At 39.5% G+C, this 26,616-nt stretch overlaps 1 protein-coding gene across 12 annotated transcripts in view; it reads left to right on the plus strand.

Moving 5' to 3' along the window:
• Positions 1-2,393: 2,393 nt before the first annotated feature.
• The window catches only part of TNRC6B (trinucleotide repeat containing adaptor 6B), a 283,298-nt gene continuing 259,075 nt past the window's right edge, over positions 2,394-26,616 (plus strand). For 2 of the 12 annotated variants that reach the window (XM_058309150.2, XM_058309154.2), the window contains exon 1: positions 2,466-2,699. The gene's annotated coding sequence lies outside the window, so the exon portion shown is untranslated. Of the gene's footprint in view, positions 2,700-26,616 lie in introns of all 12 variants that reach the window. The other 10 variants (XM_071218711.1, XM_071218708.1, XM_071218713.1 and 7 more) reach the window with 9 other exon arrangements.

The raw sequence follows: 26,616 nt of genomic DNA on the forward strand, positions 1-26,616 counted from the left end.
TTTCTGGCTATTCCTGTCCGGTTCCCTGCCACAGGGAGCAAATGTTGCAGGTCACCTCCACACACATCACCAGCCTCTTGCCCACTAGCTACAACTGGTTCTCCATGTAGATGTCACTTCCTCTGGGAAGCTGTTCCTGCCTTTCCAAGATTGAGTCCCTTTCTCTTCTGGCGTGCTTCCATGGTACTTTATCCCAGCACTCACAGTGATTCTCTCTTTACTTCTTGGTCACCCCCACTAGAAAAGTGGTCCCTGAAAGCGGAGAAGGTGTTTTATTCATTGGTGTAGCCCTTGCACTTTAAGAAAGTGCCTGACATGCTCAGTATTGGGCATTATGTGAGCAGAGCACTAGAAGGGATACAAGGATGAAACAGCACCACCTGTTTTCAAGGAACTTAAAATTGAGTTGGGGAGACAGAGATGTCCAACAATTAAATATAAAACCAAGCACTAGATTAAGGTTTAAAACAGAGGAATAAAAACAAACTACGGAGATAAGAAAGGCTTTAGACCACTAACAATTGTTTATACAGTATGTTTTCTGGTTCAAAAGCCTCAGAGTGGAACACTGGTGTAAGGTGTGGGCATGGGGTTATAAGAATCCAGGTTATCAGGTCCTTTGTTAGAATTTACATCTCATGGTCTTTTATCTGTTTTTTTTTGCTAGCAGTTGCCCTAGGAATATCTGCCTTTTAATCTTAATTGATGTTTGTGAAATACCTTGTCTTCCTCTGCCGAAAGGCTCTAAGTGTTGAGCATTATTATGCTGTTTCAGTCGTTGTTTTATTATTAAAGCAGTGCCAATGAGGTTACACAACAGCTTGGATCAGGAAAGCAAATGGAGGGCGGTGATCTGGCTGAAGCTTCAGGGAATGGGGATTTGGGATGGTTGTTAATTACCCGAGGTGGAATGCCGACTGGAGTTCAGCCTGGTGCTCCTGGAGATCATTTCGGTCCCAGAGGTCTGGGGCTGGCTCTCTGGCAGTGAGCCCTAAGCATCCTTGCCTTCCCCTGGCTGGAATGTCAGATTCACTTCTCCGAAAGCTGCCACATAGCAAGAACCCACTGGCTGCAAGCCAGCAGCACATGTCTTGCTTGGCATCAGGGGCTACCCTGGAAGCATTCCAGGAGCTGAAAGGTTGTTCCACTTGCGTGCAACAAATTATTTATTTCTAAAGTGATCTAATCTTTATCTCTCTTTCCATTCAATTCCTCTGTGTTTCCGGCTTTTGAGAACTCTCTCCAAAGAGTGAGCTGGAGATGAGTGGGCAGGGGCCAAGGTGGGGAGGGGAGAAGCTGGCAAACAAGGTAGTGGAAATGCCCGTTTACAAAGCTGAGAAAATGAACATTGATGTAGAGGGGCTTCTGGTCAGGAAATATTAAGATTGTTTACTTTAGGATGAGAAGGGCTGGGGGCTGGGAGGAAGGTGCAGTGGAAGCAGTGACACAATCTGTCCATATTTGGTCCCCAACAATGTCACTAAACATTTTTAAGGTGTTGGGTCGGCTGAAAGTAGGATTCCGAGCCAAAAGGGGAGCACCAGAGCAAAGAAAAAAGAGCGCAGGCTCTGGAGATGGGCAGACCTAGGATCAAATACCCGATCCCCCAACTACTTTCTCTCTGGTGACCTTGGGCAATTGCCTAACCTTCTTGAGCCTGTTTCCTATATGTAAAATTTAAATAAGGTCAAACTCACAGATTTAACGAGATACCTTCTGCAAAGAACTCAGCACAGTATTTGACACAGTGTAGGCGCGCAATAAACGGTTGACCCTATTCACGGCAACTTCTTGCCACATAAGCAGAGCCGATCCAAACACCCCAGCAAACAACTTGCCCATCGGACCTACAGCTGACGGACGCACCTGCTTGCCCAATAAGGTACCTGGAAAAAACTCACGGGGTCAAAACCAATGGTATTAGCCCTTGTAGATGGACGAGCTTTCGTGCTCTTCCACCAATAGTTTTCGGATTTGACTTGGGAGTGACATCTTTCCAGGCCAATGACGCACAACCAGTCCACACTCAGCCCTTCCGAGGGAATAAGTCAAGGAGCCGGCACCTATAGATTCCGTTATTAGTCAGTACTGGATGAAGAGAGGCGCTTGGGGGAAACAGCGCGAGCTCAAGGCACTAGTGCGCTAAAAAAATAATAAAAGAAAGACCATGGTGGCGCCAAACGAGCTCGGCCGCCATCATGCTCCACTTTCCCCCTTGCTCCGCTGAGTCCGCCGCCGAGGAAGCGGCCTCTGGGATGCCGAGGGGGTGTGTCCCCGAGTGATTGGCGCAGGCAGCTCGGCCAATCCAAGCTCGTCAAACGGGAAGCATTTAACCAATGAGGGGCGACGGCAGCGGCGAGGAATTGGAGGGGCGGAACGGCAGCTAGACTGGCACAAAAGGGAGCCAGTGAGAGCTGGAAGCATCCTCCCTGCGGCCAATAGAGTGGGCCTCTGGGCGGGCCCCCGAGTGTTTGTGTTGTGGTTTTGGGGGAGGGAGGCGGAGGGGAAAGTTTGTTTATTTTGTTTTTAGTTTCTGGGGTCCCCGTGTTTCTGCGAGGTGAAGCGGAAGGGAGCGACCCTCGGCGCCCCTCATTCGCCCCACAACGTCGCCTCCATAGCCTACAGAGAAGCGGGGACCGTGCGCAGCGCATCGCCTCAGAGCGGAACGCCGCGCACTCGGAGTCGGCAGCAGCTCAGCGGTGAGTGAAGACGGTCGGCCACCGCCGCCCTCCCCTCCCCTCCCCCCTTCCCCTCCCCCCTTCCCCCTTCCGCGCACCGCGCCGCTGGGAGCTGGGCCGCCGCGGGTGGGCGAGGACGCCCGCGGGAGCGCGCGGCGCCGGCCGGGATGTCAAGCTGAAGTGCAGCGTGTGCGTGTCCTCGCGACTGAGCGCGCGCGCGCGCGCGCGGCGGGGAGAGGGTCGGGGCGGGCGCGGGCGCGGGCGCTCGCGCGGCGGGGGCGTTGAGCGCGCGCTCCGTGGGGGCGGCCGTCTGATGGGCTCGCGTTGAGGGGCGCGCGTTGAGGTCTCGCTTTTCCGTAGGGGCGGGGCGGGGGGCGGGGAGGACGAGGGCGCCCGGAGGGCCGGGGCGGGCGCGCGCGCGGCGCGGGCCGTCACGCGCCGGCAGGTGTGAGCTGGGGGAGGGTTTCCGGGTGGGCCGGCGGAGTCAAGTTCGCTTCCCGTCGCTGCGAGGCCCTCGGGGTGCTGGCGTCGCGGCGGAGAGCCGAGGCCCGCGGGGGGCGCGCCTGCCTCCCTGCGGGCGGGGGTGGAGGGAGGTGTCGGGCCTCGGAGCCTCCCGGTCCCTGCCCTGCGTGGAGGACCTGGCCCTGATGGGAGGCGGATTGCATTCCCCTACTTCTGCCGGGCCCCTCGCCCCCTCGAGCTCTGCGTGTGTGGCCGCGCTCGGGAGGCGATTCGGACTTTCGACTAGGAAAAACGTGGGTCTGGAGGAAAAACAGCGGACAGCACGGCCCGGGGGAGTGTTTTCTGCCATCCCTGGTCCGGTGCCCATTAGTTCAAGCCGTAAGTGGCTGACTATCTGATTCAGTTTAATACGCTATCGTAACTAAAAGACACTTACACCCAGGAAGAGGAAGCTCTTGTCGGGCGCCCAAAGGACCAGCCCATCCTTGATTTTTTGGACATAGGTTACTAGCCGGGGACTTTTTAGGCTCCTTGCTTTCTCATGTATCTTTTGGTCATTTTATTACTTTTTAACAAATATGCGAGAGATCGGGCAAATTAATTTCAAGTTGGTTATTGTTTTACAATATAAGCAAAATTATACAACGAAGTTGGCCAGAAAGAATTTTTCAAAGCCAGTGAATAAAACAGACCGGAGTCAGTGAAATTACCAGTGTCCCTCCCGACGGCATACAGAATTGGAGAGTTTAGCATTTTGTAAAAGTTTAAGAAGAGGGGCTCTTTCCCTCGACGTTGTGGGAAGTTTTAGCTGGATAATCGTTTCCCTATTGATTAGGAGAAACATCAGTGATCTTGGTTTCTAAACTAGATTTATCTTTTTAAACGCCTCTTAAAGAGCAGAATTTTTTGCATACTGGCTTGCACTTATACAGTGTGTGGTATCTCTGTAGGCAGGAGATTTTTTTTGGTCTTAATTCTTACCTCAAGCCTGTGGAGATTAGATGTCTTTACAGTTATTATGTGTGAGAAAAAGAGCAGCGAAGAGCTGTGTGCAGAGCTCGCAGCTAGGAAGGCCGGGGGCCTGGGTTTCCTCTCAGGCCTTCCTGGTTGCAAAGCCTGTGCTTGTTCCATTTTACCTCCTAAATTAATCAGAGGAAGAAAGGCAGAAACCTAAAGAGAGTAGAAAAAGAGAGTGCTTGGAAGATTACGTTGCCCATACCTGACTTAAGAATGTAATGCTAAATTAAGCTCATTCTTGGCTTTTAGAAATTAAGAGCAGTTTTACAAAAGTAACCTAAGGTTTGTTTTTATTTTCTTCCTGTTTGATTTTTATAAAGGTAAATAAAACTGCATTTTAGTCCATAGGCAAGGCTTTCAGAGCCCTTCATGCAGACCTCTGCTCCAGTACCTTGCTGTTGTGATAAATCCCGTGTGCTTGCCCAGGGATCAGATGTTAGCTTTTTTTTTTTGCATCTAGCACAGTGCTTGGGAAATGGTAGGGGCAGAGTAAATGTTTGTTGACTAGGGAAGCAGCATTTAAAGTGACTTTAGGTACATTTTAGTCATTGAATTATGCAGTTTTAGTTTAACTGGGTAATAAAGTGAATAGTTCGTGCACAAAACACATGGTCTGGAAGAGTACTTAAATGGAGCAACTCATGACCTCGGTGTGCCTGGATTTCTCAGTTCTACTTATCTGTTTGGGCTTCTCTGCCATTGTGTTCTTAATTTCACTTGCAGAGTTCTAAAAGAGGACACTATCCTGATTGCAGTCTTTCCTTCACTACTTGATCATTCTTTAAACTTTGGCAAACTGGCTCCCAGCCGCACCACTCAACTGACATTTTCTCCAAGGTTGCCAGTTACCTAATAGTTCAGTTTCCCAGAGCATCTTTTCAGACTCTATCCTGTTCATCAACCAATCCCTTTTGACTATCCTCACCTTTTAAAATTTTTATTTTAACAATTGCATACATTAAAAAGGACTCTTTGTGTATAGCTCTATGAATTTATCACGTGTATAGATCCATGTAACCACCGCCACCATGAGAATACAGAACAGTCCCATCACCTCCCCGAAAAACTCCCACATGCTGCCTCTCTGGATACCCCTTTCTTAATTTTCTGGCTTTTGCTGATTTTTTTCTAACATCATACTGTTCTCCTTTTTACCTCATTTTGGGCTTGCTAAACTACTTTCTGTCTGAGAAGGTCGGACTGAGTCTTCTTTTTCTTCTGTTTTTAAATTTTGTTTTGTTTTTCTCTTTCTCTACTCCCGGAAAATGGCATTTACTTTTGAGGCTTAAATTCTCTCTCATCTCCATATATACTAACCTGCTAATGTCCGTATATCTATACTTGATCTCTCTTCCATACTCCAAAAATGCATTCATATTTATCTGCTGGAATTCTTTACTATTTCATATTTAGTATGTTTAAAGTTAACTAGGGTATCCCAAACCAGCTTTTCCATCAGGTTTTTGTATATTTTTCTGTGGTGCCATCATTCCCCTGAGCTTGCAACCCTGGGACACCTGGAGGGGCTTCTAATGGAGTCTCCTATCCTAGACAGACCTGGGATCCTGTCCCTTTATTGCCATCCTGGCCTGGGTTTATTGGGCTGAGGGGACAATAATAGCTGTAGCATCACTTCCCCTGGTCAGAAACCCCTTCCTAATGCACTCAGACCAGTTTGGGTTGTTGGTTTTTTTTTTTTTTTCTATGAGGCTCAGCATAATCTGGCTTCTGCCTGCCTTTCCAAACCTTCTCTCTCACCTCTTTTACCCACCCCTTTCTGACATTCTAAAGTCATGATCCTTTTAGTTCCTCAAATTACCCAAGCCTCCTCCGGCCCTAAGGTTTTTGTATATACCGCTCTCTGGCTTAGACTGTTCTTTCTCCACTTCCCCTGCAGTCTTCACCCACCTCACCTCAGGGTTCACATGTAATTGTCACTTCCTCTTACAGGCCTCATCTCATCCCCCCACCCACTCACAGGTTTCTCAGAGGCTTCTATTCTTTTTTCATAGCTCTCACCACAGTTTGTGATTCTTCTTCTTCTTTTTTTCAGTTTGTTTAATGTCTGTCTCCCCATGGGGAAGGACCATGTCTGTTTTGCTTACCATATCTCCAGAACCTAGCCAAGTGTCTGGCATACAGTCAACTCTTAATAAATATATGTCAGCTGTGTTGTGAGTTTGGGCTTTAGCTTTTATTTCCTAACCTCTAGTTTCTGGTAGCCTTGCCTACCTCCTGCCAGTCTTTGGGATTTGATCCCACCACTGGAAGTCTTGCTACAAAGAAATAGGTCTGAAATTGCTGAAGAAGATGTGGATGCTCTTCTCCTGGATTGTACCTTTGCCTGAGAACCCACCAAGCCAGACTAGATCTAACCTGTACTGTGTCTGGGCAGTGTGCTCTGGTTATCAGCGCCTACAGCTGTGTTATTCTCGCCTGGTCCCCGCTTTGATTTCTTCCCCCTTCCTCCTCCCAGCGTGCGGCTTCTGAGGACTTTGTATACTTTCCTGCTGAGCCTGCTTGCTCTTTGACATTTGCCAGACTTCTGACATTGAAACTAACTGCCTCTAGTGTCTTACCCCTACATATTGTCCCCATACTAAGCTTCCTGAAACAGTGCTTTGTTTGTTTCTCCTGCCCCCTCCCAAATCTGCCACGAGCACTTAAGTTTGAAAACCTTCCATGGTGTTTCATTGCCCAGAGTCTTTAAACTCTTTAGTCTGTTATTTAAAGCTCTCTGGACTAGCATTGTCTAATAGAAATAGAATGTGAGCTGCAAAAATTTCCTGGTAGCCACACCAAAAAAGTAAAAACAAAGGTATGAAATTTATCTTAATAACATTTTATTTAATTCAGTATATCTAATCTAAAACATTATCATTTAAATATGTACTCCGTATAGAAAAATTACCAGCGATTTAATTCAGATTAATCACATTTCAAGTACTCAATAGCCACATGTGATTAGCGGCTGCCACGTTGGACAGCACAGCTCTAAACCACATCCTCAACATAGTTGAGAGGTCATACGTGGGTAATTCCAGCTTTTGGCCTTTTGATAACTCTGTTCACCTCACCTAAAACCAGCTTCCTTATTCAAATAGGCTAACTTCCTTGCAGAAACTCAGGAGACCCCCAAGACTAGACCATTCCTAATTTAGTTCTTACCATCTCCTCTGAACCCTTTAAAAATATATATATATATATTTATTTTAAAAGATACCTAGATCACACAGAATGTTACATTAAAAAATATAAGCTTTGCTCTATTAACTTGAATTTAAAGTATACATATATATAAAAATATATATATATAGGTGTTTCCCATATGCCTCATTCCCTACACCCCCCATAGCAGCTTCTTTCATTAGTATGATACATTCATTGCCTTTAATGAATACATTTTGGAGCACTGCTACACAGCATAGATTATAGTTTACATTGTAGTTTACACTCTCCGCCAGTCCATTCAGTGGGTTATGGCAGGATATATACTGTTCTACATCTGTCCCTGCAGTATTATTCAGGACATTCTCTGAACCCTTTTGACATTAGTTTTTGGGTTGCATTGATTTCATATGTCAATTATAGTATTTATCAACTTATATTGTAATCAGGGATAGTTTCTATAGTATTTAAAAGCTCATTAGGTCCAGGTACTGGCCAGTGGGATTGGATGCCTGAAGAATTGGAACCAGTGCCTACTGCATGCAGTCTATATGATCTCAGCTGTGACCCAGCAGGCAGCTCAGATTGTCCTGAGTTATTTATTGTCAGCTACCCCAGTTACTTGTGAGTTCCTACCTGGCCTGTAGTAGGCACTTTATAAGTATTATCAGTGAATGAACAAATGCTACCTTGTATTTTACTTTATCCTTTTTATGTGGCATGTTTATCTTTCCAGTTAGAATTAAAATACAAGCCTTTTGAGGACAGAGACCAGGAATTATAACATACTTTTTCTTGATTATCATCATAGGAATAGTTCCTCATCTTCTGAATGTAGGTTTGCTTTTTGAAAAAAAATAACTAAATATGGTTGTGGGTTTCCAGATTGGGTAAAAAACAGTTTGACTTTACTTAATGAGACTTATTTGTGTGTGTGTGTATGTGTGTGTGGTTTGTAAACTGTTTCTGAAAGCAGCTTCCAAAGAAGAGTTCCAAAATAGTTCCAGAAAAAGAGGCAGAGTTTGCTACTATAAAGGAGTTGAACCCTAGATCATTCCCAACCCTGGTCAAAAATCCTGGGTTTGTTTGAAGTATAGACATTTGCTTGAGCACTTACTATGTTCCAAATAGGGTAATGATTGGAAATTCAAAAACTATAATAGTGTTTTTGAAAAGTGCTCCCTTAACACAAAGGTGGAGAATTAATCTTCCTAGGAAGATTTCATTCCTCTCTGCTCCCTTACACTTTGCTTCTTTTGAGTATGGACTGCACTGTCTATCCCACTAGACCAGGGGCTCTTAACCTTCTTTGTTCCATGACCCCTTTCCAGTCAGGTGAAAACCACAGACCCCTTATTAAGTCTATACTATACTGTGTTTGATTTAATAAATAAATCACACTCGCACCAACATGTCCCCACAAGAATATTATTTTGGATTTCAGTTCAAGCTCATGGACCCCTTGTTAAGAACCTCTGCACTAGACTGTGTTGTCTTTAGCTCTCTATTCCCAAGTCCATACTGTACTATGCCTGCCATGTTATAGACACTCAAATATTTGTAGAATTAATAACACCAAATAAATTACTTAGCTTTACAGAGCCTCGGTTTTTTCTTTTGCAAGTAGGGAATTCTCTGCCTCAGAATTGTTGAAACTGCAGCCATAATAATCTTTTAAAACTGCATGTCCGTTCTGTGTGTTATACTGAAATAAAACATTATTTAAAAAACAAGTGTAAGTCTGATCACATTTTTCCCCTTCTTAAAACTGTTAAAGAGACCCAAAGGCCCTGTCACCCCCTATCCCCTCTAGAATGGGAATGCCATGAAAATAAAACCTGGTTTCTCTTGTTCACTGAGGGCCCAATGAAGACCCCACATGACTCAGCCTCCCCAGGCTCATTTCCTGCCATTTTCCTTTTTTTCTATCTGTGCTTTCACTACACTGACCCTCTTCTAGTTCCTGGAACGCATTTTCCTTCCTATCCAAAGGCCTTTGCATATGCTTTCCCACGATCTGGAAGTCCTACCACCCCTCCAACTTAGATGATGCCATATCAGTCTTCAGTGCTCAGTTTATATGTCACTTTTTAAAGTGACTTCTGCCCCCAAGTTAGGAGGTGTGTCCTATTAAACACTCAGAGCATTTACTACAGTTGGAATTAAATAATCATTTAATTAGTGTATTTTTCTCTTGTTAAGACATAGCTACATGAATAAGAAGACTTGTCTATATTATTCACTTATGTGTCACCAGCAGCTAGCACTGTGAATTGTACATGGTAGGCCCTCAGTGTTTTTCACATTGAGTTAGGAAAGATGGGTAGGAATTTTTAAAAAATCACCTAGTTATTCTAATGGTATTTAATAAATTTAGAAGGGAAGGGAGGGCCTGCCTTTTTTTCATTTTTTTTCCTGAATTTTTTACTTGTAATAGGTAAACATTTTAAGAATATTGTAATAAAAATTCAAAATTTATGACAATTTACTTAGTCACCACAGAGTTTAATAAGCATCCTTTTAATCATGTTTGTAGAAGTGATAAGAATGTTTATTTTAAAAATCTCGTTGTATGCTAGAGATTCATATGGCTACAGTTTCACTAAACATTTGAGTGCCTGCCATGTGCTGAATGCTACAAACTAAACTATAAGGATGGGATGGGAAGAGAATATTTTTGCTCCCAAGGAATACACACAAACAAGTGATTGAAGCAGACATTGTAGACAGATGAGTGCCATTTGGCATAATAAGTGGTATAATACACAATTGGAGGTGTAGGGCAGAGGGTCAAAAGGAGAGTCATCAGCCCAACTGGGGAAGGCCAAGAAGACCTTCCCATGAGAAGTGACATGCACACAAGTCATGGAGGTTGAAAGGGCATTTCCAGCAGAGGGAACAGCCTATGCATGCATGAAGGAGCATATTTAGTATATGGAGAAGATGACTAGCACAGTGGCATGCTTTGTATGACTGGTGTTGGGGTCCAGTGCCAATAGCTGACTTGTAGGTTAACTGGGACATGTCAGACTACACTGAATTTTTGAATTGAAAATGACCCTTGAAATAATTATCTGATTCAGTATATTTGAATTCAGAAAGGCATTATAGACCTCTATTCAAAGATAAGAATCATAATCATGAACCAAAATGGTGCTTGTCACTTCTACTTAATATTATTTACTTGAGAATCTTATCCATACCATGCAAATGATTTCAAGTGGAATTAGAAAGTGGTAACTCATTTATACTTATCTATAGGAGTAGAGGATAAAGGAAGTGACCTCTAATCACCTGAGGCAAGTGCTGATATAAACTCAAGTGTACCAGATACTGAACCAGTGAAAGGGATGAAGTCAGGAAGGAGGATTACCTAGCAGGACCTCTGGGCCCATGTTTTGGGAAAGATGGATTCTACTGCATCGAGGTCTTTTTGTATCTTTAAGTCTCCGAGTAGTACACTGAGCCAGCTTTAGTCTAATCTGATTCTCAACCACAATTAAAGAAAGGAAGATTAATTGAATGGAAATCAATTTTCCATCATTTTATTTCATTTCATCAGCTCTTTTCTTTCCTTTGCCTTTCCATTCCTCTTCCTCTTGTTCTGTTCCTCCTTTACCTCAGTCTACCTCACTTCTTGCCATTTTTCATTCTGTTATCACTAAGTTGTTTTTAAGTACAGTTGTGGGATATTTGTACCTTGGTTGGCTCACTAGTGTTTCTCAACTTTCATATTCCAAGCTTGGTATCTTTTATGGTGGTAGAAGGTGATTATGCTTTGGTAGTAGTGATCAGAGGTTGCTTATTGACATGTCATATTGTCATATTGCTACAGATTCGTACATTGACCTATTGACATCGATTACAAGAGGTTAGGAGGTAATGGATGGAAGGGGGAAGGGTGGCAATGAGTATAGTTTATTTCAAGATGTTTAGAAGAGAAAGAAAGGAAAAGAACAAGCTGGGTGGGGTTGAGAAGACAACATCTTAAGGTAAGAGAGAATATCTATTTAAAGGTGTATGGGAAGGACCCAGTGGAGAAGGAAAAATTGAAAAACTGCTTGAATGGGCAAAGGGGGCAGGTAATTGATGGAGTCAGGCCACCAGATTCCTTCCATGGACATCAGTGGAGTGATAAGAGAAGAGGGAGAAGTCATAGGTTCTTATTTTGGATGTCCATTCCTTGAGTTTGAAACAAGTATAAATTCTTTGCTTTTCCTATGGCACCCCACAGAATTGTTTGCACATGGTAGGTATAAAGAGTCATGGAGAGAAATTCACAGGCTTGAAAGAAGATATGTAACTTTAAACTTGTTCCAGTTACCAGATCACACTCTCTCTCGTATATGACCAGTTAACATGTTTATTAGCCCTATATCTTGAGAGTAGAATTTTATATATTGTATATTTTGTATATTTTCCTGAAAGTGTTAATTTATTAAATGTATACATTTAAAGATTTTCACACATTTTTATCATGCTGTCATGGGAGGTCTTCATTTAAAAATAATACATATATTCTAGGAGCCTGAAAAAGTACAAATGACTCAGGCTTCCTAACCTAGTAAGGCCCTAGTCAGTGTATCATGAGAAATATTTTGAGTACCTCCTGGGTATGAAGGAAGGGGATCCAAAGTCCAGGATGGAACTGCTGCCCTTCAGGGAGCTAGATATTTTTTCTCCTGTGGAAATCTTGCTGCTGGTGTACATGGTCGGAAATAGTAATTTCATGAGGAGATACTTCACTCACATGATTTATCGCTGTGGAAATTCTAAATACAGAATCTCTTACCTTAGAGGTACCATGGATAACAGATTTAAAAATAACCTTTTACCAACTCCTCTTTGTTCAGCCTTCTTTTTGTTATAATAGAGTCTTATAGTTTTACACCAAAGTGTTTAAATTTTACAATGCTTTATTTTTCAGTTTAACTCAATCCTCTTAAACCAAAAAAAACACCACATGATTTTTGCTTCCTGCTTAGACTGTGCAGGTGGGCATATTGATTGGTAGGAGGAGAAGAGATCTGTTCCTGCCCCCACCCTCCCAATATATGGCTGCAAGACTTTAAAGAATTAATGAAAAAGCTCTTTGTAGAAATAATGTCGACAAAACAAGAGAATGAAAATGCAAAAGACATCACAATTTCAAGCTTGTAAGAGCTGATTTGAAAACTTTTCAAAGGGGACCTTGCCCTGCACACAGCTGAGTCTGCCTCAGTACATTGTGACATCATCCTGTGCTTCCAGAACCTGCCATAGCCAGGGTTTACCATTGATGCAGCGTGTTTGCTTTGGAAGCAGATGTTCTCGTGTCCTTTATTTCCTGTGTTTAAAAATGTATATTTAGTTTCATTTTCTCTTGTTTTCCTTTAGCCTCCTATTTTTCCAAACTCAGGTTTATCATTCAAAATGGTAACTGGAGGCTTCTGCCTCATCTCCTTCTTAAGAGCTGTGAACTCTTTTAGGTCCATCATTGGTAACCATTTGTTTTAGTTAGCTAGGCTGCCGGAATGCAGTATACCAGAAATGGGTTCGCTTTTACAATGGGGATTTATTAGGTTGCAAGCTTACAGTTTCCAGGCTGAGAAAAATGTCCAAACTAAGGCATCATCAGGTGATGCTTTCTCCCCGAAGACTGGACTGGCCGTTGGCAATCTTGGCAATCCTGTACTTCTCTCTCACATGGCAAGGCACAGGGCAATGTGGGTTGGTCTCCCTTCTCTTTCGGGTTTTGCTCATCCAGCTTCTGCCTTCTGGCCTTCTCTCTGTTTCTGTGGCCTTCGCTCTGCTTGTGTGGCTTTTTTCTGTCTCTATCTCCGTATTCATCCCATTTATAATTGACTCCAGTAAGAGGATTAGACCCACCAAGGGCAAGGCCCTACAGAAGTAATCTAATCAAAAGTTCCCATTACAACAGGTTCACAGCCACAGGAATGGATTAACTCTAAGGGCATGATTTTTCTGGGGTCCATAAAAGCCTCAAACTGCCATACTGTCCTTCCAACACCTGAATCTTGAAATCCTAAAACATTGCATCTTGAAACATTAAAATATTCTTTAGCTAGCTCCTCTTTTTTCTGTGGCTTTAAACTTTGACCCTCTCATTTTTGTTTCCATGTTATTATCATGATGCTAAATCATCCTAGGGCTATCTCTGGATTATTAAAATAGCTTTCTGCCAGTTGACCTGATCCTAGTTTCTCCCTGGAAAACACTTTCTGCATACTATTTTCTTTTCCCTTTATCAATCTGTGCTTTCTTTTTCTATGAAATCCAAACACCTATGCCTGAGTCAAGCCCCTTTGCTGCTTCTATCAGCTGTGGTTCCCTAGTGGTGACTCTGTCTTCTCGCATACAATCTTTTCTTTTCCATTTTCTATATGATTTTCTCCATTTTCGTCTCCATGCTTTATAAAAACTTTGCCTTATGTACAATACTGTCCCCATTTCTGGATATCAATCTATTTTTTTTTCTTATTCTTAGAAAACCTTCCTTAAATTTGTCTCCCTGTAAGCCTTTCTTAATTAACATCTTCATTTGGATACATAATTTGTTTTTATTGATAATTATGACTATAATGAGCTAAATAAATAAAACTTGCTGATTTTACTTATTAGTTCCAGTGGCATTTTTGTAGATTGTTTGGTATTTTTTTCTTGGTACACAATGATAATTACATGCAAATAAAGATAGTTCTATTTTTTTCTTTCCAATCTTTGAGTTCAATTCTTGCCTTATTGTACTGGCTAGGACCCCCAGCATCATACTGAATAGAAGTGCTGTGAGTGGGCATCCTTGCTTTCCTAGGCTTAGGGCAAAGCTATTAGTTTTGAACTATTAACTGTGATGCTATCAGTGTTTTTTCTAATTGCCCTTTATCAGGTTGTAGAACTTCTCTTCTGGTCCTCTTTTATTAAGAATTTTTATTAGGAAGGGATGTTGAATTTATTAAGTATTTTTCTGCATCTGTTGAAATGATCTTTTTTCCCCCTTTAATTTGTTTATAGTGACTTATTTTTATTGCTTTTTAACATTAAACAACCTTGCATTCCTGGAATAAACCACATTTGGTCATGATATATTATCTTTTATATATAGTCTTAGATTTGATTTACCAAAAAGTTTTAAAGAAATTTGCATTCGTGTTTAAGAGGAATGTTGGCCTATAGTTTTCTTGTAATATCTTTGTCTGGTTTTGTTATTGGAGTAATGCTGACCTTATAGAATGCATTGAAAAGTTTTTCCTGTAGTTCTGTTTTCTGGATGATTTTGTAAAGAATTGATATTATTTCTTGTTAGGTAGTATTTTCTGGTAGAATTCCCCAGTGAAGCCATTTTGGCCCAGTGTTTTATTTGTGGGAAGGTTTTTAACTACAATTTAAAATTATTTGATAGTTGCTCTTCACATTATCTATTTTTCTTCAGTGAGCTTTTGGTAAGCGAAATTGTCTTTCAGGGAATCTATCCATTCTAAGTTGTTGAATTTACTGGCATAAAATTGTTCATAATGTTCCTTTATTATCCTTTAACGTCAGTACAATATGTAGTGATTTTGCCTCTCTCATTCCTGATGTTGGTAATTTGTGTTTTCTCTCTTTTTGTCTTTATTTCTAAGAATTTTTTTTATTGATTTAATAAAAAAAAATTTCCCCTCCCTGAGATGACTCCCTCATCTGCTCACTGTGTCTGCTCATTGTGTCTGCTCATTGTCTACTCGTCTTTGTTAGCAGGCACGGAGAACTGAACCTGGGACCTCCCATGTGGGAGGTGGGTGCCCAACTGCTTGAACCACATCCTTTCCCTTCTTCTAAGAATTCTATAGTTTTAGCTCTTACATTTAGGTTTCTGATCCCTTTTGAGTAAATTTTTGTGTATGGTATAAGAAAGAGATCCAATTTCATTCTATTACATGTTGTATCTAGTCATTGCAGCACCGTTTGTTGAAAAGACAATTCTTTCCCTACTCAGTTGACCAGGCACCCTTGTCAAAAATCAGTAGACCATAATGTGAGGGTTTATTTTTGGGCTCTCAATTCTATTCCATTGGTCTACATGTCTATGCTTATACCACGCCATCTTGATTATTATAGTTTTGTAAATAGTTTTGAAATTGGGAAATATGAGTTCCCCAACTTTGTTCTTTTTCAAAATTGTTTTGGCTATTCTGGGTCCCTTCTATTTCCATGTGATTTTTGGATTAGCTTGTCAATTTCTGCAAATAAGTCAGCTGAGATTTTGAAAGCGATTGCTTGAATCTGTAGTTTAATTTAGGGAGTATTGCCACCTTAAAATTTTTATCCATGGACATGACATGTCTTTCCATTTATTTAGGTCTTTAATTTCTTCTAAAAAAGTTTTTAAATTTTCAGAGTATAAGTTTTATACTTCTTTTGTTAAATTTATTCCTAGGTATTTTACTCTTTTTGATAATTTCATAAATGGAATTGCTTTCTTAATTTCATTCTGATTTGTTCAGAAATGAACAAATTTCTACTGTATTTTGTATGGTACAACTAACTAATTGGTTTTTGTATATTGATCTGTGTCCTGTAACCCTGCTGAACCTCCTTTATTTGTTCTGACAGTTTTTCAGTAGATTCCTTAGAATTTCTTTTTTTTTTTTTTTAAGATTTATTTTTATTTATTTAATTCCCCTCCCCTCCCCTCCCCCGGTTGTCTGTTTTCTGTGTCTTTTTGCTGCGTCTTGTTTCTTTGTCCGCTTCTGTTGTCGTCAGTGGCAGGGGAAGTGTGGGCGGCGCCATTCCTCGGCAGACTGCACTTTCTTTCGCGCTGGGCAGCTCTCCTTACGGGGCGCACTCCTTGCCGTGGGGCTCCCCTACACGGGGGACACCCCTGCGTGGCAGGGCACTCCTTGCGCGCATCAGCACTGCCCATGGGCCAGCTCCACACGGGTCAAGGAGGCCCGGGGTTTGAACCGCGGACCTCCCATGTGGTAGACGGACGCCCTAACCACTGGGCCAAAGTCCATTTCCCCTTAGAATTTCTGTATACAAAATCATGCCATCTGAATAGAGATAGTTTTATTTCTTTCCAATCTGAATGTAGACATCTTTATCTTGTTCCTGATTTTAGGGATAAAGCATCCTAGTCTTTCACCATTAAATATGATGTTACCTGTGGGATTTTAAAAAAAAAATTTTTTTTTTTGTTGGAAGCAAATAATTGAAAACCACCAGACTTGCAAAAGGATATAGCCTAGTCATTAAAGAAATTTCTCAACTTCTGGATGTTAACAAAAAAAAAAGTACTTACCAAGACTTATCAAATGACTATTAATGAAACTTGTTATTCTTTCACTTAGAAGCACCTTGTTTAACCCAGAATACTTAAAAATGGTTGGGGACACCTAAATATTGCATATTTCATTATACTTTCCTTTGCCAATGCAATATTTTTTGATGAAAAGGTTTATAATTTATTGCGTACTTCAAATATATTTTTATCAAAAACTTGGAGCTGCTGTTTTGGCTCACTTAGCTAATAGAAGATGAATACCAAATTAATGGGACATCCTAGGGATGAGTATTGACATAATAATTACATATATTTATATTTATGGGCAAAAAACTTTTTAACTTTCTAGCTTTTTTTAGCATTTTAAATTTTCTTTTTTTTTTTTCACTGGGACGGTCATAAGAGGGAAACATTTTTTGACAATAATTGGAGGATGGAAGAGGTGAAAATCAAACGAAAATTGTCTTCACTCCCACCACCTATTCCATGTACCTGAAATGAGAATACCCAGCAGAAAGTAAGGACCACTCCATTGCCCCAAGACCAGGCTTCCTTAAGTACAATGAGGCAATGAGAGACTTGGAAACATCATGTTTTGGGTAAGTTGCTTAATCTTTAATGAAGGTTCCCCCTCCATTTTTGGTATTCTGTAACTTTCTATACCCCAGGTCAGTGCATAAAGAGGAAGATATGAGATAGGGAGTGGAGTGCAGTTATTCTAGATTGGGAGAAGAGTGTCTGTGAAACTTGAGGATCTGGATGTGGATTTCCTTAAAACATGTGGGTGTGCCTAGCTGTAAGCAAGACTTCCTGTTCATGTGCTCTGCTTGAAGACCACTATAATTTATAGAACTGGGCTAGATGTCTTCTTATGCATAAACGTATTCACAGATTGCGTCTATGGTTATCAACCCATTCAGGCTTTATAGGTTTTTATTTGCTTTGACAATCTTCCATTTCATTAACATTCTCAAATTATAAATTTACATACAGGTTTTTCTCAAATCTTAAAAATAACTGTACCTCCCCCATCCAAATACTTTCCCGCTTTGCCCAATGCACAACCAAGATGAAATGTTTAAGCCAGTTTTTCTCTCCCCCTCCCTTCTTAGGCTTTGCTGAGAGAAATTAGAATTTTTAGTCTCAGGCTGTCACAATATTTACATAATACCTTTGTTACAAATTCACAGTCGTAATGTTATCGTCCTTTTAGAGTTACTATATCCAGATATGCTGCGCTCCTTTAACTATTTGTATGTCCATAGTAATTAATGTTCATGAAATGAAGCATGGAAAAGGGATTAATATCTAGGCAAACAATTCAACATTTAAGAGGATGAAAGGTTTAACAGGCAATTCGCAGAAGACCTAAAAGGAGGCAATAAATTTATGAAAACTTGCTTAACCTCACCTCGTAGTAATCAGACAACTGCAAACTAAACCAGTATGATCCCCCCCCCACCTCTAATTGGCAAGTGTGTAGAAAATTGAAAGGTGGTGCAGGTGTGAAGAAAGGCGCCCGCCGGCCCCCGGAAAGGGCTCTATTTTGGATCTAGGGTTAGTTTTCCTGCCAGGACTCTTAGTCTGGGGTCTAACTTTTTATTTTTCTAGAATGACAGCTTTCTGGGTTTGAGGCAACATTGGTTAGCACTTACCATGTATCCGGTATTGATCAGTCTTTTTTACTCTCAAAACAAAAGGATAAATTCAATGGAGTTGAAATAGAAACATAGGTAAGTTCATCTGATTCTACCAATTTTCTTTTTTTTTAAGTGTGTTATACTCGTAATGCGCAGTAATTGCGCACAAAGGGACAACTGTGGCAATGAAGATTTGAGTCCAGAACTAGGGTAAGATACTTCCTGGCAAGAACCCGCCTGGAACAGCTGGACAAAAGAGCAATCTCGGCAAGACGTATTGGGGGCTGTGATGCTAGAGTAGAAACCGGTGCGCCGATGTCCACCTGTGGGATTTTGTATATGTCCTTCATCGGGTTGAAGAAGTTCCCTTCTATTCCTACTTTGTTTTGTGTTTTTATTTTTTTAACCATTAAAGTATGTTCTATTTTGTCAAATTCTTTTTCTGTGTCTGGAAGTGATTATATGATTTTTGTCCTTTATTCTGTTGATATAGTATATTATGTTAATTGATTTTCAGATGGTAAACCAATCTTGCATTCCTGGGATAAATACCACTGGGTCATGGTGTGTAATCCTTTTATATATTGCTGGGTTTGATTTGCTAGTTTCTTATTGAGGATTGTTGCGTCTATATTTTTAAGAGATATTGGTGTACTTTTCCTTTTCTTATGATGTCTTTGCCATGTTTTGGTATCAAGGTAAAATGAGTTGAGAAGTGTTAACACCTCTTGTAGGTTTTTGGAAAAATGCTTGTAGTGGTTATACTAATTTATCTTTAAATGTTTGATAGAATTACCAGTGAAGCCATCTTGTCCTGGGCTTTTCTTTGTAGGAAGTTTTTTTGGTTACTAATTCAATTTCTTTACTTATTGCAGATCTCTTCAGATTGTCTCTTTCTTCCTGAGTCAATTTCAGTAGTTTGTATATTTCTAGGAATTTGTCCATGTCGTTTAGGTTATATAATTTGTTGTCTTACATATTAGTTCATGCCTAATAAATTTTGCTGGATGCCAAACATTGTCAATTTTAATTTTTATACTTATGTACATATTGCTGAGCTTTGTTCCATGATGTGGTTGAATTAGTTGGAATCTGTTTATCTATTCAGGTGTTGGCTTTTAAGCTTGGTTATGTGGGTCCAGAACAGTATTTTGGATTAATTTTCCGCACTACGAAAGCAGACCCTTCTGTTGCCCCATGCATTATGAGGTTTTCCTGTCTGGCTGTTGGGATGAGGCCCTATTTATGGCCAAGTATGAGTGCTAAACATTGTTTCCTCTGATCCTTTTGGCTAGTTGTTTCCCTGGCTTAGGGCATTTCTGTGCTGTTTTAGCATTCACATGAATACTCAAGGGGGGACCCTTGTTGATCTCTAGAATTCTTTTCTCTGCAGCTTGTTCCCCTCTAGTAATCAACCCCAGAAGATCTAGCTACCTTGGTCTTTCCAGAATCTCAGCTCCTTCTCAACTAAGGGAGATCTTGAACTCCCCTCTACCTGCTCCTTGGCCTGGAAACTTTGCCTAGGCAGCAACCTAAGGCATTTATAGAGCTCCTCTTGTTTGTTCACCATCTTTTAGGGATCAGTCTTTGGTTGCCTGAGGTAAATGTCTTGAGAACCATTTTTTCCTGTATTTTGTCTACAGTGTTTTAATTGTTTGAGGTGCAAGGGTAAATCTGGTCCATTTTTCTGGAGCAGAAGTCCTTTAGGAATTGCTTTCAGACTATGAGATATTCTTTGGAATTTCTGTAAGGGAAAAATCTTCATTCTTTCAGTTTGGATTTGATTTAGAGGAACAACCAAGAGATTTTTCAAGTCTGGTTAATGATTTGTCTGGTTAATACCTTTTGTTTTTGTTTTTTAAAGATTTATTTTTTATTTATTTCTCTCCCCTTTCCCCCTCTCCCCCAGTTGTCTGCTCTCTGTGTCTGTTCACTGTGTGTTTTTCTGTGACGGCTTCTATCCTTATCAGTGGCACCGGGAATCTGTGTTTCATTTTGCATTATCTTGTTGTATCAGCTCTCTGTGTGTGCGGCGCCATTCTTGGGCAGGCTGCACTTTCTTTCGCGCTGGGTGGCTCTCCTTACAGGTCGCACTCCTTGCGCGTGGGGTTCCCGTACACGGGGGACACCCCTGCATGGCAGGGCATTCCTTGTGTGCATCAGCACCGTGTGTGGGCCAGCTCACCACACAGGTCAGGAGGCCTGGGGTTTGAACCCTGAAGCTGGGCAGACACCTTATCCATTGGGCCAAATCCACTTCCCTATATGGCATTCTTAACTATGGAAGTTCTTTAAATCATGATAGTCAACTATCCATTTTCTGTGTAAGGAAACTAAGATCACATTGCACAACATAAAGTATGTAAAATTAATCTTTGATGCCTGTATATAATTTTCAATGCCTTCATAATTGTAATTAAAATATATTGATGACATTAAATTCTAGTAGCATGAGCACATGTATGCATTTGTCTTAATCTGTAGAAATATTGTGAATAACCTAGCTCAAAGAAATGCGTTGATTTGGATATTAACCAAGGAGTAGCCCAAGAACTTAGTAGAGTGATAAATACACTAGCTTATATATACCTTAATTACTGAGTGAACTTCTTTTCCCAGTCTGTTTCCAGCACCTGGTGGTCCCTATTAGATCCTCCCCCACACCCTCAATTAAGTAGTTCAAAACATATTCTTAATAGATTAAATTCTTTAATTTTTAGTTTTCATATTTCATTTTTTTAATTACATAATTTTAGTTTGGATACCGTTTTACTTACGTGATGTTCTCTTGGCTTGCTCTTTATATTTGATAACCTAATACCTTGATTTTTTTGTCTTATTTTTTCTTCTCTTATAATTCTGTTTTTTTTTTTTTTTTTTTAAAGAAGGAAGCTTACAATGGGGGAAAATTCATATATATGAGGTGGTCTTTCTTGATCCACATTTTCCTTGGTGTTTTTAATTTTAATTTTTAATTAATTTAGGATTTCTTATATCAGTGATGTTTTTGTATTTCTGTTGGCCTATTTGTTTGTACTATTTCTGATGGCCACATGTTTTAGTTTCCTTGGCTGCTCAAGCAAATACCATGCAATGGGTGTCTTAAGGGTGTCTTAAATAATGGGTATTAGCTCATGGCTTTGAGGCTAGAAAAAGTCCGAAACAAGGTGTCATTGAGGTGATGTTTTCTTCCTGAAGACTGCCATTCTGATGCTGGCCGCCAGTGATTCTTGGTCCTGGGCTCCTCTCCCATGGCAACACACATGATGGCCTCTTTTTGCCTCTCGGTTCTATCCCGGCTTCCAGGTTCCCTTGACCTTCAGCATCTTGCTTCCTGTGGCTCTCTCTCTTGGTCTGAATTTCATTCTGCTTATAACGGACTCCAGTAATAATTAAGAACCATCCTGATTGAGTTGGGCCACACCTTAACTGAAGTAACCACATCAAAAGGTCCTGCTTACATTGGGTTCACACTCACAGGAATGGATAAGTTTATGAACATGTTTTTCTGGGGTGCATTGCTCCAAACCACCATACTACATGTTTTTCGTGGATAGTCAAAAAACACAGTTTAGTAAGTAATACATGTAAAGATAGCATTATCCTTTGTTTCCAAGGATGTAGCAACAACCAGCTTTGCTACTGAAGTTGTTTTAAGGAGTGCTTTGAGTTATTTTTCAGTCTTTAGTTTCTTTGAGGGTAACCCGGTGAGAGCGTCTGTAGGCAGAAACAATTTGAGCTTCTTCTCCATCCCACACATTATTAAAGAAGTTTTTACTGTTTTCATGCCTACCAATTGTGAAATGAAGTTCCTGTTTGGCTGCATTGTTTTTAGCATTTATTAGTTGCTGGAGTGGGGGGACAGGTTGGAAAAGGAAAACCAGGAGAGGGAGGGAAGGAGTGAGAGAAGGGGAGAGAGGAGGAGGTAGATTAATGTATAGTAAAAAAAGATTTAACCAATTTTATTTCTTCTAGGTATAAGGATTTAAAATACAATGCTGTATTTTTCTTTATTAAAATAGTGTTCACTCTGAAGATCTCTTCAGATTGTCTATTTCTTCCTGAGTCAGTGAAATCTTTAAATTACTCTTAATTTTGTAATTAATTATAGGTTCTTAGTAATCTTATGTTTTAGTTCTTGCTTTAATGTGGCATTATACTTTTCTGTTGTAGAAACCTTTGAGTTCTGCATGTTTGATTATCATTCAGTCATGTATTATAATGGAATTGATACTTAACTGGGCCAATTATATAATTTTCCCAATCTGAAGGTTTTCTCTTCCTTGATTTTGTGATCCAGTAACTACTTGGATTCTGTGACTTATTTTTTAATTTGATTCTTTTAATTATTTAAATTGGTGCTTATTAACTTTTAAAATCCCTATTCCTTTTTGAATCATTGAAATTCTCATGTTTTCTTTTTTGACACAAAAAGAAAAATCAAAGTATTTTGACAAAGCACTGCTTTTTTAACTTTATCTTCACTCCAATCTGCAAAAGCCTGGATCAACTTAAAATAATGGTTAGTGTGGTATAAAAAATTATGACTAATAATATCAGTTATGTCTATAGATATTAAAGTAGAATATTTTAATAGTGATAAGTTTAGGAATAAATTAGTTGAAATTATAGAAATATTTTTAGCAAAAAATGTATTTCAGAGGAATTTAATTTGGGCCATTTTAATTAAAAATATATGTATTTAATTTCACAGCCCCTTATCAAGAACTCTAGGTGTATTTTAGAATTCACTTTTTTTTTTTTTTTTTTAGAAAACCAACCAGATGCAATTACCACATATTATGTAGTGCCCCTGCACGGCCAGGGGCAGCATTTTATAGTCAAATACATTAATATTTTGGCAGCCAAAGCTATGACTATTCTCACTCTTGTGGTAGACTATAAATAGTTTTATGTCAGTTCAGGTCAGCTTTTGCTGCCAGTCAAGTTTGGGTCAAATTTTGCCATTGAATGAATTGCAGAAAATTTTTGGTTTTCAGAATTGTTTTGGATTTTGGAATTGTTAATAAAGGATGGCAGGACCTATGTTTACTTTCTTAGCTCTAGCTTTTGTTACTTTGTTACCATCAGAAAATAAAAACCTGCTTTCTTTTTTCTCTTCTACAGGAAATGAGATTAAATCTTTTCTCTACGGGCCAGTTAATAGAAATTGGGACACCTCTTCACAAAGCTTGATACCTTAGGCAGCTGTCACTGTCACATGACCCCTCCACCAGCTACTTCCTACACTTGACTGGCTTTATATGAAGACTCTCACAGTTTCCCTCTTCACTCTTCTTTCAGAAGTGCCCTGTGTAGTAAATAGTAAAGAAAAGGGATTTAAAATTTGCAGCACTTTATATAACATGCCCTATCTCAAGTAGTAAGATTTCAGAAGGAGCGGCACACATTTTCTGGACCGACCTTTCTTATTTTCAGCTAATAGGGTAGCTTAAAAATACATCTTTGTAAAAGTAGTACATGCTTGTGGTAAAACAAAAATCTAAATAGCATAGAAATATAAATAAAAAGTAGGTTATTCCTGCCCTGCCATGCTTCCCTATCCACACAGCTTTGACCAATTGTTTTCTAGCTGTTCTGAGGCTTTGGATCCTTTTAAATTGTTTTTTTCTTTAGTCCAAACATTCCAGAGAATAGTTTTGGAAATATTGATTGGCATTGTAAACCCACTTGGATTGGTTTTGTGTTCATTCATTGTATATTAAATTACAGAGATGGTCTTTTTCTTTGTGGCTGGTAAGTATAAATTATATTTCTAGAGCTGTTAGTTCCATCTGCACAGTTTTGAAATGTGAATTAGATACATTTGTCGTATATTAATTATCTCTAATCAAAAGTTTATAAGTATTACTCCTTCATAAAAGGGGAAATAAAATAAATTACTAATTTATTTAGCAAAAAATAATTTTTTAAAAGTAAAAAGACAGTACATAATATTTGACAGGGAAGTTTCCCTCATGGAACACTTACTTTTAAGAAGCAGGGTGTTGGCTCAGTTCACCAAGTCAGTGGTTCAAATTAAGGTAAACATAGGCAGCTAGATGCAGATGTGGTTCCAGTGATTATTCCCATGAACATTAATGATATTACTTATGTTCTTAAACCCATGATAAATTTCTGAAAGAGCAGAATACCTCTAAACATAAATTTCCTGGGGAAAGTATGAACTTTCAATTTATATGTAATCCCGATTCTTTCATTTTCAAGTACAACAAATGTTTATTGTTATATTATGAACTGGCTTTACAGTAGAGATAGAGATTGGTGGTACATAGGCAAAAAAAAAAATTGAGAACCACTTCTAAGTGAAAATAAGGCCATTAGATGTACCCTTTAAATGAGAAAATATTAGTATTCACTGAAATATATTCAATTTAGGAACATTAATTCGCGAATGGTTGGTCCTAATTCCCTACCTGGAAACCTCACCCCCACACCCCTGCCCACACGCTCACAGGTCTGGGATTTTTCCCCCCAATCCTTGTACCTGGAGTCGTGTATGTGGGATAGCAGAAATAAATAGTCGTTGCAGATTCCAGGATGTCTGTTTTCCCAGTTTAGAGCCTGAGAGTTCTTGTTCTTGCAGAGTGCAACATAGACTACTTTTCTTTTTAAGTGAAGGTCAAGGGCTCTCTGTCTTCCTTGAGACAATGAGTCGTTGTCCTCTTGTGGTGGAAGCTTGTTAGAATTCAGCACTCTGCAGAGAACAGGAGCTTCTCTGACATGTCTGGGAATTATGGGAGCTGGACCAGAGATTTTTAAGGACCCCATGCCAAAATTTTGGATTATAAGAATCTAGTGGTTTCTTTCCTTTTTATTGGTATTTTGAAGGGGCTGGGAGATAGGTAGGGTCTATTACATAACAGAACCTCTGGTTATTAAGGAAAGATGAAAGAAAAATGCTGGTTGATGAAGAGACACTTGACTATAAAATTAATGTAGAAATAAATAAAACTATGAAGTAGAACTAACGTAAGGACAAGCGGTTGCTATAGGGGAGTGGATGTAGCTCAGTGGTTGAGTACCTGCTTCCCATTTTTGAAGTCCTGGGTTCAATCCCTGGTACCTCCTAAAAAAAAAAAAAGATTGCTATATATAAAGTCAGACAAAGAAAAGAGCTCAAGTATCAAATAGTAGAAGTCAATTAGAATATTAAAGAGTGAAAAGAATCATTTAAAACTAGAGATGATTCTTTTAGGCAGTTAGGTAGAGCTCAGAAGAATAATATAATTGATGTAATAGGAAATGGTAAATAACTTAAGCTCCTAATTTAAGAGTAAAAGAATATAGATGTGGAGATGCTTTAACAGTATATATGAGGTCAGTACATTTAAAAACTGAAATATTTAAGTTATTAAAAGGTATTAATATATATTAAGAGTATTTGTAGCTAATGCAGTTTCTAAATTTTATGTTCATCATTTAGGCAAAAATAAATATTGTGTTCTTAAGTAAGAGCATCATCTCTTCATTTTTATCTTTGTTTCCTTGAATTATATGAGTTAGATGGAGATATTTAATTCAGGATCTATTTGCCCATAAACGTCATTTATTTTATTTTTTTTAAACATATTTTTCTTTAGCTTGGGTAAAGATTACAAATCACTGTCACATTCTGTGTTTCATTTGTTCATCCCTGTCAAGTAACTAGAGAGAGGTTTTTAAAAATCAGCTTTATTGAGGTATAATTTATGTAGTCAAATTGTCAGATTTTAGGTGTAGTTTGATGAGTTTTGACAACTACCCTGATCAAGGTATAGAACAGTCTCATCATCCTCTAAGTTTCTTCTCGCCTTCTTGTAGTCAGCGTTCCTTCTCTTGCTCTAGGCAATTATTAATATTAATATGCTTTCTGTTACCATAAATCAGCTTTGCTTGTTCTAGAATTTCAAGTGAAACCATATAGTATATACCCTTTTGTGCCCAGCTTCTTTCATTTAATGTAATGCTTTTGAAATTGATTCATGCTGATGGGTAAATCAGTAGTTTGTTTTTATTGCTGAGTAGTATTCCATTAAATGGATATACCTTGCTTTGTTTATCCATTTACCAGTTACTGGACATTTTGGTAGTTTTCAGGGTTTCATTATTATGTATAAAGTGCTTTGAACATTCTTGTACAAGGCTTTTGTGGAATATGTTTTTGTTTCTCTTGGTTACCTAGGAATGGAATTGCTAGGTAATATTGTAAGTATATATTGAACTTGATAAAAAAAACTACCAAATTGTTTTCCAATGTGGTTGTATCATTTTACATTGCCAATAGCAATGTGTGAGTGTTCAAAGTATCTTTACAAAATTTAATTTTATCAGTCTTTTTCATTTTAGCCATTATAAAGGGTATATAAATGTATTTCACTGTGGCTTTGAC

Source organism: Dasypus novemcinctus, chromosome 12 (genome assembly GCF_030445035.2).
Source record: "Dasypus novemcinctus isolate mDasNov1 chromosome 12, mDasNov1.1.hap2, whole genome shotgun sequence".
NCBI classification, from domain to species: domain Eukaryota; kingdom Metazoa; phylum Chordata; class Mammalia; order Cingulata; family Dasypodidae; genus Dasypus; species Dasypus novemcinctus.